The sequence below is a fragment of the Phoca vitulina genome, unplaced genomic scaffold (genome assembly GCF_004348235.1).
Source record: "Phoca vitulina isolate PV1807 unplaced genomic scaffold, GSC_HSeal_1.0 scaffold5, whole genome shotgun sequence".
Classification (NCBI taxonomy): domain Eukaryota; kingdom Metazoa; phylum Chordata; class Mammalia; order Carnivora; family Phocidae; genus Phoca; species Phoca vitulina.
Genome location: NW_022589708.1, coordinates 68,225,397 through 68,238,211, shown reverse-complemented (window position 1 = coordinate 68,238,211; position 12,815 = coordinate 68,225,397).

The window sequence follows — 12,815 nt, the reverse complement described above, 5'->3', positions numbered from 1 at the left end:
AAATTATAATGGTTTCCTTACTGATAAACTTCAAGTCTGAGCTTCTCAGGTTAATATTTTACATGGCAAGTAAGATGTGTGGACATGGCAATTATATGCATAAGCACATTATACTTTGAAGGACCTTGTGAACAAATATGTTAGGAATTGTGTAAGTTGTAGTAGTTTTGGACTCTGTCTTAGAGTCAATGGACAGGGATAGGTTGGGAATTGGCCCAACCTGAGGGCAAGACTGGCCCTTCCCAGGAGAGAAGGAAGACCTCTCCCCTGAATAAGAACCGTCTATGGACTGGGCTGCGGTGCTCTGTAGAAGCCCCTGGTGATTGAATACACTGAATATATACTGAATATATCTCTATAGAACCTGTTCCTAAGTACTGAGGGAGTAGGCAGGGCTGTCTTTTGGCAGGCCAGGTAACAATTTTTAGTGAGATGAGACATATGTATTCTCATCCTCTTTAAATTTATTTTTTTCTAAATTTTTAAAAAGACTTTATTTATTTGTTTCTTTCTTTATTTGAGATAAAGAGAGCAAGAGTGAGTGAGAGAGTGAGAGCACGAGGGGAGCGGGGAGAGGGAGAAGCAGGGAGCCCAGCGTGGGGCTCGATCCCAGGACCCTAGGATCATGACCTGAGCCGAAGGCAGCCTCTTGACCGACTGAGCCACCCAGGCGGCCCTGAACTTATAGTTTAATGACTTAGAAACATACACACACACACACAGACGCACACACACATGCACATCCCATAACAGGGACGGCAAGTGGGTGTCACTCTTCATGGAAATGTCAGTTGATCGTTGGAGACTGTCCTGAGCACTGAGAAGAACCGTGGCGCGCTGGAGGGAAACACACATGGTAGCTGGCTAGAGACGGCTGCTGAGGGCATGGGGAGTGGCGAGGGTTGAGGGCTCCCGCGGGGGGAAGCTCCTGCAGCACCAGCACGGAAGGATCGAGTATCACATTGACCGAGGTTTCAAATCTGTCGAGTGCAATTCTATTTGATTCAAGCTTGGTTAAAATAACTGCAGCAGGCATTCAGCGCATAGTAATAGTCACCTCCAAACATCGAAAGTTCAACAAGATTGGAAAACAAGGGACTTGATTTAAGGCAAGAAATGGAAAAGAAAACTGGTGACTTCATTTTAAGCTAGTTACATTGGAAACAATTAACATTAAGTGAAATTCATACATTATCCCCAAACCTACATTAACCATGCTTCATGACTTCCTGCTATTCAACACGTTTCACAAACCTTACCCTTCATAAACACAGAAAGTATACATTTTAATTGGGTAAAGATAGGCTTTATAGTAGAATAATTTTATAAGAGAGCCCTTATCTCTTTGCTTTGGTTGGCACAGAAGAAATCTGTGAAGGAAAACAGGGAAGAGTCCAATTTATATTCCTTGAGACCTTTGCCTCAATCTGATTAGTTAGCAAATAGTTTTTTTAATTGTTTAGTTCACTAGGCCATAAATTCAGCTTCCTTATCAGCACAGAGCAAGGCATTTTAGAGCACAGCATCCAGAATAAACAAAAGCCCTTTTAAGCCCAAGTGATTTACTTCATAGTTTCCCTTTAATTAAAGCTCTCTTCTTAAATACAAGCTCGTGTTTCTGATTTCCTATTTGCCTTTCTTAGAGGACTTGCATCATTTTATTTGTCCACAGGAAAACAAATAACAAGATGCTTTCAGACAGTGATTGCATCATTTAGGAATTGCATTTGGCTGGCGGTCACAGAGACCTGACAGCAGCGACTTAAGCAAATTGGGTTATTTTCCTCTGTCGTAGGAGGCCAGTGAATGTCTACACATGCGCAGCAGCTCTGTGCATCGTCAAGGGCCCAGGATCCTTGTGACTTTGTGCTCTTCCATCTTTGGTATGTGGCTTTCACACTCACACTTGCCTCATGGTGCAAGATGGAAGGAGTTTCAGCAGCCATCATGTCTCCATTCCAGGGAGGAGGCAGGAGAAAGAGGGTCTGGGTATCTTTCAAGAAACCTTTCCAGAAGTTACACCCAGAACTGACCATATTCCAGAAACTCCTGGTCTCACCTGTCTCCATGGCCCTTAGCTACTGGATCAACTCTGCATAGACTTGCCACAGTCTGACCTTGCCGCCTGCCCAGCGCACTGTAGCTCGCCTTGTAAGCCTTCCCCATTGCCACCGAGGGTTCCACCTGACCTGGGGGATGGGAATAGGCCCCACGAAATTGAGTCATCAATTGTGTTTGATGCTCAGCAATGTCCAGCTTTGTAACATTTTCATATTGGCTCTCTCTCCTTCCCTATCTTATGTCCCTTTTCCCTTACCCCTACTTCCCTGGGGGTACACTTCCTAAAAAAATTAGTGGCACATACACTTTCATCTCGGGCTCTGCTTTCTTGGGAACCCAAGCTATGATAGGGCAGAACTCGGTGACATGGACTTATTGGCTAGGATGCCCCAGCAATGTAGTCTTTTAGCTGGTAATCTTGTCAAATCAGATCAGATTACTGTTGCTAATGCAGGATGGGAGAAGTCTCTGCCACAGTGACCGGCAGTATAAAGGAAATGAAACAGAGTGATGGTAGAGAGTGACCAGGGGTGGGGCCACACCCAGGGGCTCTGTGTGCAACCAGATGGGTCTCTTAAACAGTAGGCAAAGCAGCATTGAAGACTTCTATCAGCTGCATTTAGCTAAACTGGAGATACTGGTGCCTTTGGGGCTGCGCCATGGGAACAAAATCAAGGTGAGGCAAATTGCACCAGCTGAGATCTTGGATATTACTTTTTTTTAAAGATTTTATTTTCAAATAGTCTCTACACCCAATGTGGGGCTTGAACTCACAACCCTGAGTTGAAAAGTAGCATGCTCTTCCAACTGAGCGAGCCAGGCACCCCTGAATATTACTTTTAAAATAAAATTTAAAAAATCTCTGGGAAATGTAACACCTGGTATTACTGATCAGTTAATACTCAAACAGGGGTTAGTTGATAATTGCTGAAAGCAATAGGACGTGGACTGTGGGGTGTGGGGATAGGCACGTGGAGGGAGCACCCCAAAACTTGAAGGGGAGAGAAGGAAGGAAAGTACTAGCAAAGGACTAGCTTACGTTCACAGCATTTGATTCCTCTCCCTAAGCAGTTTGGCAAACCTCCAGAATGTTAGACCAGGAAAAGTAAAAACTGTGTCAATTATACCACAAACCATTAGGCCAGGATCCTTGTGCAGCCCAGGTGTGTTCAACAAATGAACAAAGCCGGGCCAAACTGTCCAAAGCATAATTTTATTAGGAACTTCTCAAAATACAGAGATAAAGGACAAAAACAGATATAGTGCTTTTGGCTGCAAGTAACAGAAAAATGTAGATTTACTCTCTTAAATAATATGGCTAGTTTCAGGGCTGGTTATTCAGATACTCAACAGCATTGTTGGATCCCACTATTTTCCTTCCATCCTTCTGCGCTGCTCTGCTATCTTCAGGTTGCCAAGATGGCTGTCATGGATCCAAACATGGAATGGAGACACGACAATGTCTGGTGGAAGAAAAAGTATTTCTTCTCAAGTTCTGATTATGTCACTTTTCCAAAGAAGACATCCAGATGGCTAACAAACACATGAAAAGATGCTCAACGTCATGCAACATCAGGGAAATACAAATCAAAACCAGGATGAGGTACCACCTCACACCTGTCAGAATGGCTAAAATTAATAATGCAAGAAACAACAGGTAGGGGCACGTGGGTGGCTCAGTCGGTTAAGCCTCTGCCTTCAGCTCAGGTCATGATCTCAAGGTTGTGAGATCAAGCTCCCGTTGGGCTCCACACTGGGCCTACGTAAGATTCTCTCTCTCCTTCTCCCTTTACCCCTCCCCCTCCCTGGTCACAGGAGCATGCACTCTCTCTCTCTCTCTCAAAAAAAAAAAAAAAAAAAATGAAATCTTGCCATTTGCAGTGATGTGGATGAAGCTAGAGTGTATTATGCTAAGTGAAATAAGTCAGTCAGAGAAAGACAAATACCATATGATCTCCCTCATATGTGGAATTTAAGGAAAAAAACAGATGAACATATGGGAAAGGGTAAAAGAAAAAAAGGAGAGAGGAAAACATAAGAGACTCTTAAAGATAGAGAACAACCTGAGGGTTGATAGAGGGAGGTGGGTGGGGGGCTAGATGGGTCATGGGTATTAAGGAGGCCATTTGTGATGAGCACTTGGTCTTGTATGTAAGTGATGAGTCACTGATTTCTACTCTAGAAACCAACATTGCACTGTATGTTCCCTAACTAAAATTTAAATTAGGGGTGCCTGGGTGGCTCAGTCGGTTAAGTGTCTGCTTCAGCTCAGGTCATGATCCCAGAGTCCTGGGATCAAGCCCCATGTTGTGCTCCCTGCTCAGCAGGGAGCCTGCTTCTCCTTCTCCCTCTGCCCCTCCCCCCCACTTGTGTTCTCTCTTGCACACTCTGCTCTCACTCACTCTTTCTCAAATAAATAAATAAAAAATCTTAAAAAAAATAAAATTTAAATTAAAAAAATATATATATATAAAATAAAGTTCTGATTGTGTCAACAAGAAAACCCTTTTCCAGAAGCCCTTCAGTTGACTTCTTGTCATGTCCCATTGACAGAAGTGCCCCTGCCCAAGCCACATACTGGGAGAGGAAAGGACCTACCAGGATTGGCTTACACTAATCATGATGACACTCCGTAGGGCTGGGCCTGGGGCCTATTTCCCATAAAGCACTTGGCCATGTGGAAGAGGCTGGATAGCTGAGGAAACATACCCTCTCTGAGTCTCTGTTCATCTGTAAAACTTCATTGATTGTGAAGAACAAATGAGATAATGGACATGAAGTGTGAACCACACAGCAAACACTCCGAAAGTGGTCATTATGATTATGGGCGTTCTCCATTCCCTAACCTCAATTCCAGAATGTGAATCCCTCTTGCAATGCACAGAAGACTGTACTAGGTCGAGAATCACAGCGAGAGCCACAGGGCCCTGGCTTTCAGGGAAGATGTTCTTTCTGTGTTCGGTGCTGAAGCTCTAGTCCTGGCTCCTGTGTCAAAGCCCTAGTCTGCTATCTCCCTTCAAGAATTCAGGGACGTTTCAAGATGCCGGCATTATAATTCTCCTCTTGTCAACTTCTCTACGACAGAGGATACATAGGCTGCAGAATGTGGACAGTAAATTCATGCAGGATTAAGCACATACATTCCCTATGTACTGCCCAAAGCAAAAGCAATACTGTCCGGGGTCTCAATCACTATGACCGTGGGTTTCAATGAGCTGGGCTGGCAGATAAAGACTCTTCATGTTCTGACTGCATTCAGGGTATGTCCTTGGGCTACCAGCCTACAGCTACCCAGTGACTGCCCTGGTGCCACTTCTGGCTTCCCTAAATCAGGCCAGATAGTGGTCTGACTGGTGGGACAGGGGCTTTAGAGTCAGACAGACCAGTGTGCGTGTGAACACTGGCTCAGCCACTTACTAGCTATGTGACCGTGCAGAAGTCACTGAACTTGTCTGCTGCTCAGTTTCTTTATTTTTTCATCTGGAAAGTAGGTGCTATGGATTGAATGTAAATCCCCCCCAAATTTGTACGTTGAAACACTACTCCCCAATTAATATTTGGAGGTGGGCATTTAGAAGATGACTAGGTCATGATAAATGGGATTAGTGCCCTTAGAAAAGAGACTGCAGAGAGCTCCCCTTCTGCGTCCCTGATCTGAGGACGTAGTGAGAAGATTGCTGTCTGTGAACCAGGAAGCCGATCCTCACCAGGGATCAAATTTGCTGGTTCCTTGATCTTGGACTTCCCAGCTTCCAGAACTGTGAGAAATAAATGTCTGCTGTTTATAAGTCACCTAGTCCGTGGTACTCTGTTATAGAAGTCAGAATGGACTCAGAGACAAAGCCTTTGGGAGGGAGGTAGGTCATGAGCGTGAAGCCCTCATGATGGGATTAATGTCTCTGTAAGGAGAGGAAGAGACTAGAGCTCGAGAAAATGGCCATATATGAACCAGCAAGCAGGCCCTCACCTGACCCGGAATTGGTGGCACCTCGATCTTCTACCTCTGAGCCTCCAAAACCATGAGAAATAAATGTTTGTTGTTTAAGCCATCCAATCTATGGTCTTTTGATATAGCAACCTGAACAAACAAAGACAGTAGGTTTAATACCTACCTTGAAAGGTTGTAAGATAACAGCTAATGCATATAAAGTATCCATCACAGAACATACATTCAATAAACGATAACCACTATTACTAGGAAACTGGGTTCATCCTTTGTGTACATACATACATACACACACACACATATAAAACGTGTATATGTGTGTATTATATATATAAAGTAGGTTTATTGAGGTTTAATTTATATACAGTAAACTTCATTCATTTTAAGTGTATGGTTTGGGGAGTTCTGGCAACCGTATATCTATGTAATCACCACCACAGTCATGATCTAGAACATTTCTTTTTTTTTTTTTTTAAAGATTTTATTTATTGGACAGAGAGACACAGCGAGAGAGGAACACAAGCAGGGGGAGGGGGAGAGGGAGAAGCAGGCTTCCCGCCGAGCAGGGAGCCCGATGCGGGGCTCGATCCCAGGACTCTGGGATCATGACCTGAGCCGAAGGCAGATGCTTAACGACTGAGGCACCCAGGCGCCCCAAGATCTAGAACATCTCTATTACCATTCCCAAAACTTTGTGCTTCTTTGGAGTCAATCCCTGACTCCTCCATCCCTGGCCTCAGGCTATCACTGATTTACTGCCTATCATTAACATTTTTGCCTTTTCTAGAATTACATAAAAATGGAATCATATACCATAATCTTTTGTGTCTTGCTTATTTCTCTTTGCATAATGTTTTTGAGATTTATCCATATTGTGTGTATATTAGTTTTTTTCTTTTGCTGAATAGAATTCCATGTGCTAGTTGACGGACATTTGGGATATTTCCAATTTGGGGCTATATAATGCTGCTATAAACATTCATATCCAATGTGGATACATATGCTTTAATTTCTCTTGGGTAAATATTTAGGACAGGAATTGATAGGTCATATGGTATATTTAATTTGATAAGAAAGTACCAACTGCCTTCCAAAGTGGCTGTGCCATTTTATATTCCCACTGACAATGCATGAGATTTATAGTTAGTTGCTTTTACTCCTCACCAGTACTTGGTATTGTCATTTCTTTTCATGTTAGTTGTTTTAGTGTGTGGATGGAGACATCTTATTGTGGTTTTAATTTTTTATTTCTTTGATAACTCATGTGCCGAGCATCTTTTCATGTACTCATTGGTCATTAGCATATTTTCTTTTGTGAAGTGTCCAATCTTTCGTCCATTTTAAAACTTAAGTGTTTTGTCTTCTTATTATCATGCTGTAGAGTTCTTGAGATATTCTGGATTCAGGTCCTTGTTCACATATATGTTTTACAAAAGTTCTCTCCCATTTTGTGACTTGCATATTCATTTTCTTAATGGTATCTTTTAAGAAGCCTAAGTTTTTCCCGAGATCAGACGAGATCAGGCGCGTTCAGGGTGGGATGGCTGTAGCGCCTGGGTGGCTCAGTCGTTAAGCGTCTGCCTTCAGCTCAGGTCATGATCCCAGGGTCCTGGGATCGAGTCCCCTATCCGGCTCCCTGCTCTGCGGGAAGCCTGCTTCTCCCTTTCCCACTCTCCCGGCTTGTGTTCCCTCTCTCGCTGTCTCTCTCTCTGTTAAAAAATAAATGAAATCTTAAAAAAAAAAAAAAAAAGAAGCCTAAGTTTTTGACCAAGTCCACTGTATCAAAATTTTCTTTTATGGTTTGTATTTTTATGTGTATGTCCTATCTGAGTATCCTTTGCTTATCTCAAGCTAACAAAGATTTTCTCTTACTTTAGTTTTCACATTTAGGTTTATGATCCAGTTCAAATTAATTTTTTGTATGATGTGAAGTAAGGGTAAAGGGTCTTTTTCTCCATATGGATATCAAATTGCTCCAGCACCATATGTTAAAAAGATGATCCCTTCCCTATTCAGTTACCTTGACATCTGTGTAAAAAAAAAATCAACTGACCATGTAAGTGTGAGTCTATTTCTGGACTCTCTATTCGCTCCCATTGATCCACATACCCATCCTATGCCAGTACCACACTGTCTTGGTTAATGTAGCCTTACAGTAAGTTTGAGATCAGACAGTGTAAGTCTTCTAGTTTTTCTTTTTCAAAATATTTTGGTTATTCTAGGTCCTTTGCATCTCCAAATATGTTTGCCAATCGGCTTGGGAGTTTCTACAAGAAATCTGCTGGGATTTTGATTGGGATTACAATTAATTTGTAGGTTAACTTGTGGAGAAATGGCATCTTAACAAGACTGAACCTTCCAAAGCATTAACATGGTATATTTACCCATTTATTTAGGTCTTCTTTAATTTCTCTCAGTAATGTTTTCTAGTTTTTAATATAAAGATACTGTATATGTTTAATCAAACTTATTCATATTTTATTTTTAATGTTATAAACAGAACTGTTTTTTTTCTCAATTTCATTTTCTGTTTGTTGCTGGTATATAGCCATGGAATTGATTTTTGTATGTTGATCTTGCTTCCTGTGGCCTTACTAAATTTGCCTACTAGTTCTAGGAGCATTTCTGTGGATTCTTTGGGGTTTTATATATTCATGATTTGGTTATCTGAAAATATTGATGGTTTGATTTCTTCCTTTCCAAACTGCCTGTCTTTACTTACCTCTCTTGCCTGTTGCATTGACTAGGACCTCTAGTAAATTATATAACAGAAGCAGAAGTATCCACTAAGCAAAAGGCCTACCTCGAAATAGGCGAGCAAATGCTTTATTTGCTGTCTTACTGAGGAGACAGTGTATCAGGTTGCTCTTGAAAGAACTGCTCCAAAGCTTGTCAGTTTACAGGTGATTATAGGGGAAAAGGGGAAGGGGTGTGTGTATGCGCTGGCAAGCCGGGCTCCAAGGCATAGTTGTGCATCACAAGGTATAATTTGTTGAGTTGTAAAAATTAAGGTTTACTGATTTCCATGTAGACACATGGAATACCCTTAGGTCATCTTAATATTTTGTTTCTATCATATCTGATTGTTTAAAAATACTGCCTGGGTGCCCCACTCAACTTTTTCTGGTTCTTTTTTGTTTTTAGTTTCTCCTTGAGGTCACTGGAGAGGGTCACAGGAGGCTGATATCAGCCACCTACTGCAGTTTGACATGGGGGTGGGGTGGTGGGGGGGGTAAGGAGGTAGGGGAGGGGTGGGGGTCGGGGGGAGACATCCTTGCTTTGTGACTGATCTGAAGTGGAAAGCTTTCAGTCTTTCACCTGTAAGAATGATGTCTGTCAGTTGTAGCAATTTCATAAATTCTCCTTATCAGGTTATGAAAATTTCCTTCAATTTCTAGTGTGCTCAGAGGTTTTGTCATGAATGGGTGTTAATTTTGTCAAATACACTTTCTGTGTCTATTGAGATGGTCATAGGAGTTTTGCATTTTACTGTGTTAATATAGTGAATTATGTTAGTTGATTTCCAAATGCTAAACCAACCTCATATTCTTGAAATAAAGAGTACTTCAGTTTAAAGTATTATTCTTCGTATCTATTGCAGAGTTAAGATTTGCTAATATATTTTAAGGACTTCTGTATCGTACTCATGGTGATGTGATATTGTTTTCTTTTGATATCTTCAAATGTTTTTGGTATCAGTAACACTGGGCTTATAAAAGATGTGGAAAATGTGGTGTGGTGGAAAATAAACTAAACAGTGGCTCCCAAAATACGTCCATGTCCTAATCCCCAGAATCTCTGAATGTCACCTTCTATAGAAAAAGAACTGGGGCACCCGGGTGGCTCAGTCGTTAAGCATCTGCCTTCAGCTCAGGTCATGATCCCAGTTAAGCTCTGCCCTCGGCTCAGGTCATGATCCCAGGCTCTTGGGATCGAGACCTGCATTGGGCTCCCTGCTCAGCGGGAAGCCTGCTTCTCCCTCTCCCACTCCCCCTCCTTGTGTTCCCTCTCTCGCTGTGTCTCTCTCTGTCAAATAAATAAATAAAAATCTTTAAAAAAAAAAAAAGAAAAAGAATTTTGCCAAATGATTAAGTTTCTTGAAATGGGGAAACAGTCTTGGATTATCAAGATTGTTTGTGTTAAAGAGCAAAAATTCAACTGAATAAATTTGAAGATCTAATTAGCTTTATTCAAAGATTCATGAAGAATCATGAGCGGCATCCCTTCTAGTAAATAGACGGGTGCTGGAGGAACTGTATAGAAGGGAAGGCAGGGGGTCAAAGACTAGAAAGTTATTAGCAAAAGAAAAGAAAGGATTATTTCAGGTAAGGTTGCCTTCCCCTAAGGGGGTCTTATCAGGCAAGATTACCTCCCCAGTGCTGACCAGGAAATTCCAGACTGATGGGTTTAAAATTCCATCCCCTGAGAGGTTGAAACTGCTATTAAGACTTCATTTGCTGTCCTGGAAGTAAGTGACTCCGCCCTGGACCTGTATTTTTCTTTTTTTTTTAAACATCTGCAAATACAATCATAAACGTCCTTACAAGTGAGAGGCAGACAGAGATTTCACATGGTCAGCAAAGGGCGAGTACGCAGAAGAGGAGGAGTTCCATGTAACCATGGAGGCATAGACTGGAGTAATGGGACCACATGCAGAGGAATGCTGGTAGCCACGGAAAAGCTGGAAGGGTCATGAAAATGATTCTGCCCTAGACCCTTTGGTGGAAAAGCAACCCTGCTGACAACTTGATTTGGGCCCAATAATGCTGATTCTGGACTCCTAGCCTCCAGAACTCTGAGGGCATAAATTTCTGTTGTTTTGATATAGGGAGTTTGTGGTAATTTGTAAGTAGCCTCAGGAAACAAATAGAGGAAGTGTTCCCTTCTTCTGTATTATCTTGAAAAATTTTGTATAGGACTGGTATTACATTTTCTTTAAGTGCTTCGTAGAATTCACCTGTGGAGCTATATGGGCATATATATTTTTGAGGCAAAGGATTTAAATTACAATGTCAAGTTTTTAAAATTAACATAGAGCTATTTAAGTTTTCTATTTCATCCTGAGTTAGTTTTGGTTATTTTGTCTGTCACAGATTTTGCCCACTTCATTTATATGGTTGAATTTATTGGCGTAAAGTTATGCATTATCTTTCTTTATCATTCTATTAATTTCTGTAGGACCTATGGTAGTGTCCGCCCTTTCATTCACGATATTGGTGATTCACATCTTCTCTTTTGTTCTTTGTAAAAGCCGCTTTTAGGCGACAGGCTTGCGTATTGGAAACTTGAGATCAAGGCACAAGGGCCCACAGCCATCACCTGGCTGAATAGGTAGGCCCATCAGGTGACCCACCTCCAAGTATCCATAGGCCCTAACTAACCAATGGGTTACTTCCAACCAGGCACAGTTACCAAAAAAGGGAAAATTCCATACATCCCCATACCTCCTCACCTTCCCCTTTAAGCACAGCCCCCTCCCACTGCCTCCTGGCAGCCAGTCTCTCTGCTGTCCTGCCTCCAGCTCCGTTGTGGTGTCTTCAAGAAACTTCTGTTTCCTTTTATCTGCCTCAGGTGAACTCTTTCACCTCCTGAATCGCGGGCTTCCACCCAGTTGTTACCCCACATTTGGGGTCCCCCCATCCAATAGGGAGAGACACCACAGTCTTGACCAATGTACTTAGGTATGTATCAATTTTATTGATCTTTGCAAAAACTGCTTTTAGTTTCATTAATTTTCTCTATCATTTAATTTTAATTTTTTTTTCTGACATTACTTCCTTTCTTCTACTTATTGTGGGTTTAACTTGTTCTTTTCCTATCTTCTTAAAGGGGATCTTAGATAATCGATTTTAGGCCTTCCTTCATTTCTGTCGTAAGCATTTGAAACTAAATTTTCCTGTAGGCATTCCCTTAGCTAAATGCCCCAAGCTTTGATACCTTTTGTTTTCATTTTCAGTTAGATCAGAGTATCTTCTAATTTTTTTGTGTTTTCTCTCCAATCGATGTGTTATTCAGAAATATATTGCCCAATTTACACATATTTGGGTATAATCCAGATATATTTCTGTTATTGAGCTCTAATTGTACTCTGTCATGGGTCAGAAAACACATGCTGTATGAAGTCAATCCTTTTACATTTATTGAGAGTATTTTTTTGGCCTGGCATCTATGGTCTATCCTAGTGAATGTTCCATGTGCCCTTGAAAGTTCTGCTATTGTTGGGTGGAGCATCAGTAAATCTCAATTTGATCAAGGTGCTTGGTAGTTTAGTTCAAGCTTTCTATATTGTTCCTGACTTTTTGTCTACCTGTTCTATCAATTTATTGAGAGAGGAATATGAAAGTCCTGGTTCTAATTGTTACCGATTTCTGTTTAGACAGCTTTTGCTTTATGTATTATGGAGCTCTTTTATTAAGTGTCATACATTTATGACTGTTCTATCTTAACTTTTTCCTGCCTCTGGAAGTTCCCTTGTCTTAAAGTCTATCTTGTCTTATGTTAATAGAGTCTCTCCATCTTTCTTATGCTCACTGCATGATAGGTCTTTTCCATCATTTTACTTTCAACCTATTTTGTCTTTATATTTTAAATGCTTATAGCATATTGCTAGGTGTTGCTTTTTATGTCATCTGAAAAGCTCTACCTTTTGATCAGTGTTTAGTCCATTACATTCAATGTAATTAATTATATAATTGGATTTAGGTCTTCCATTGTTATTCATTTTTAAATTGCTTTTTTTTTGTTGTTGTTCCTCTGTTCTTCCTTCTCTGTCTTCTTTTCTGTCAATGAAATTTTTTTAGTGCCATTT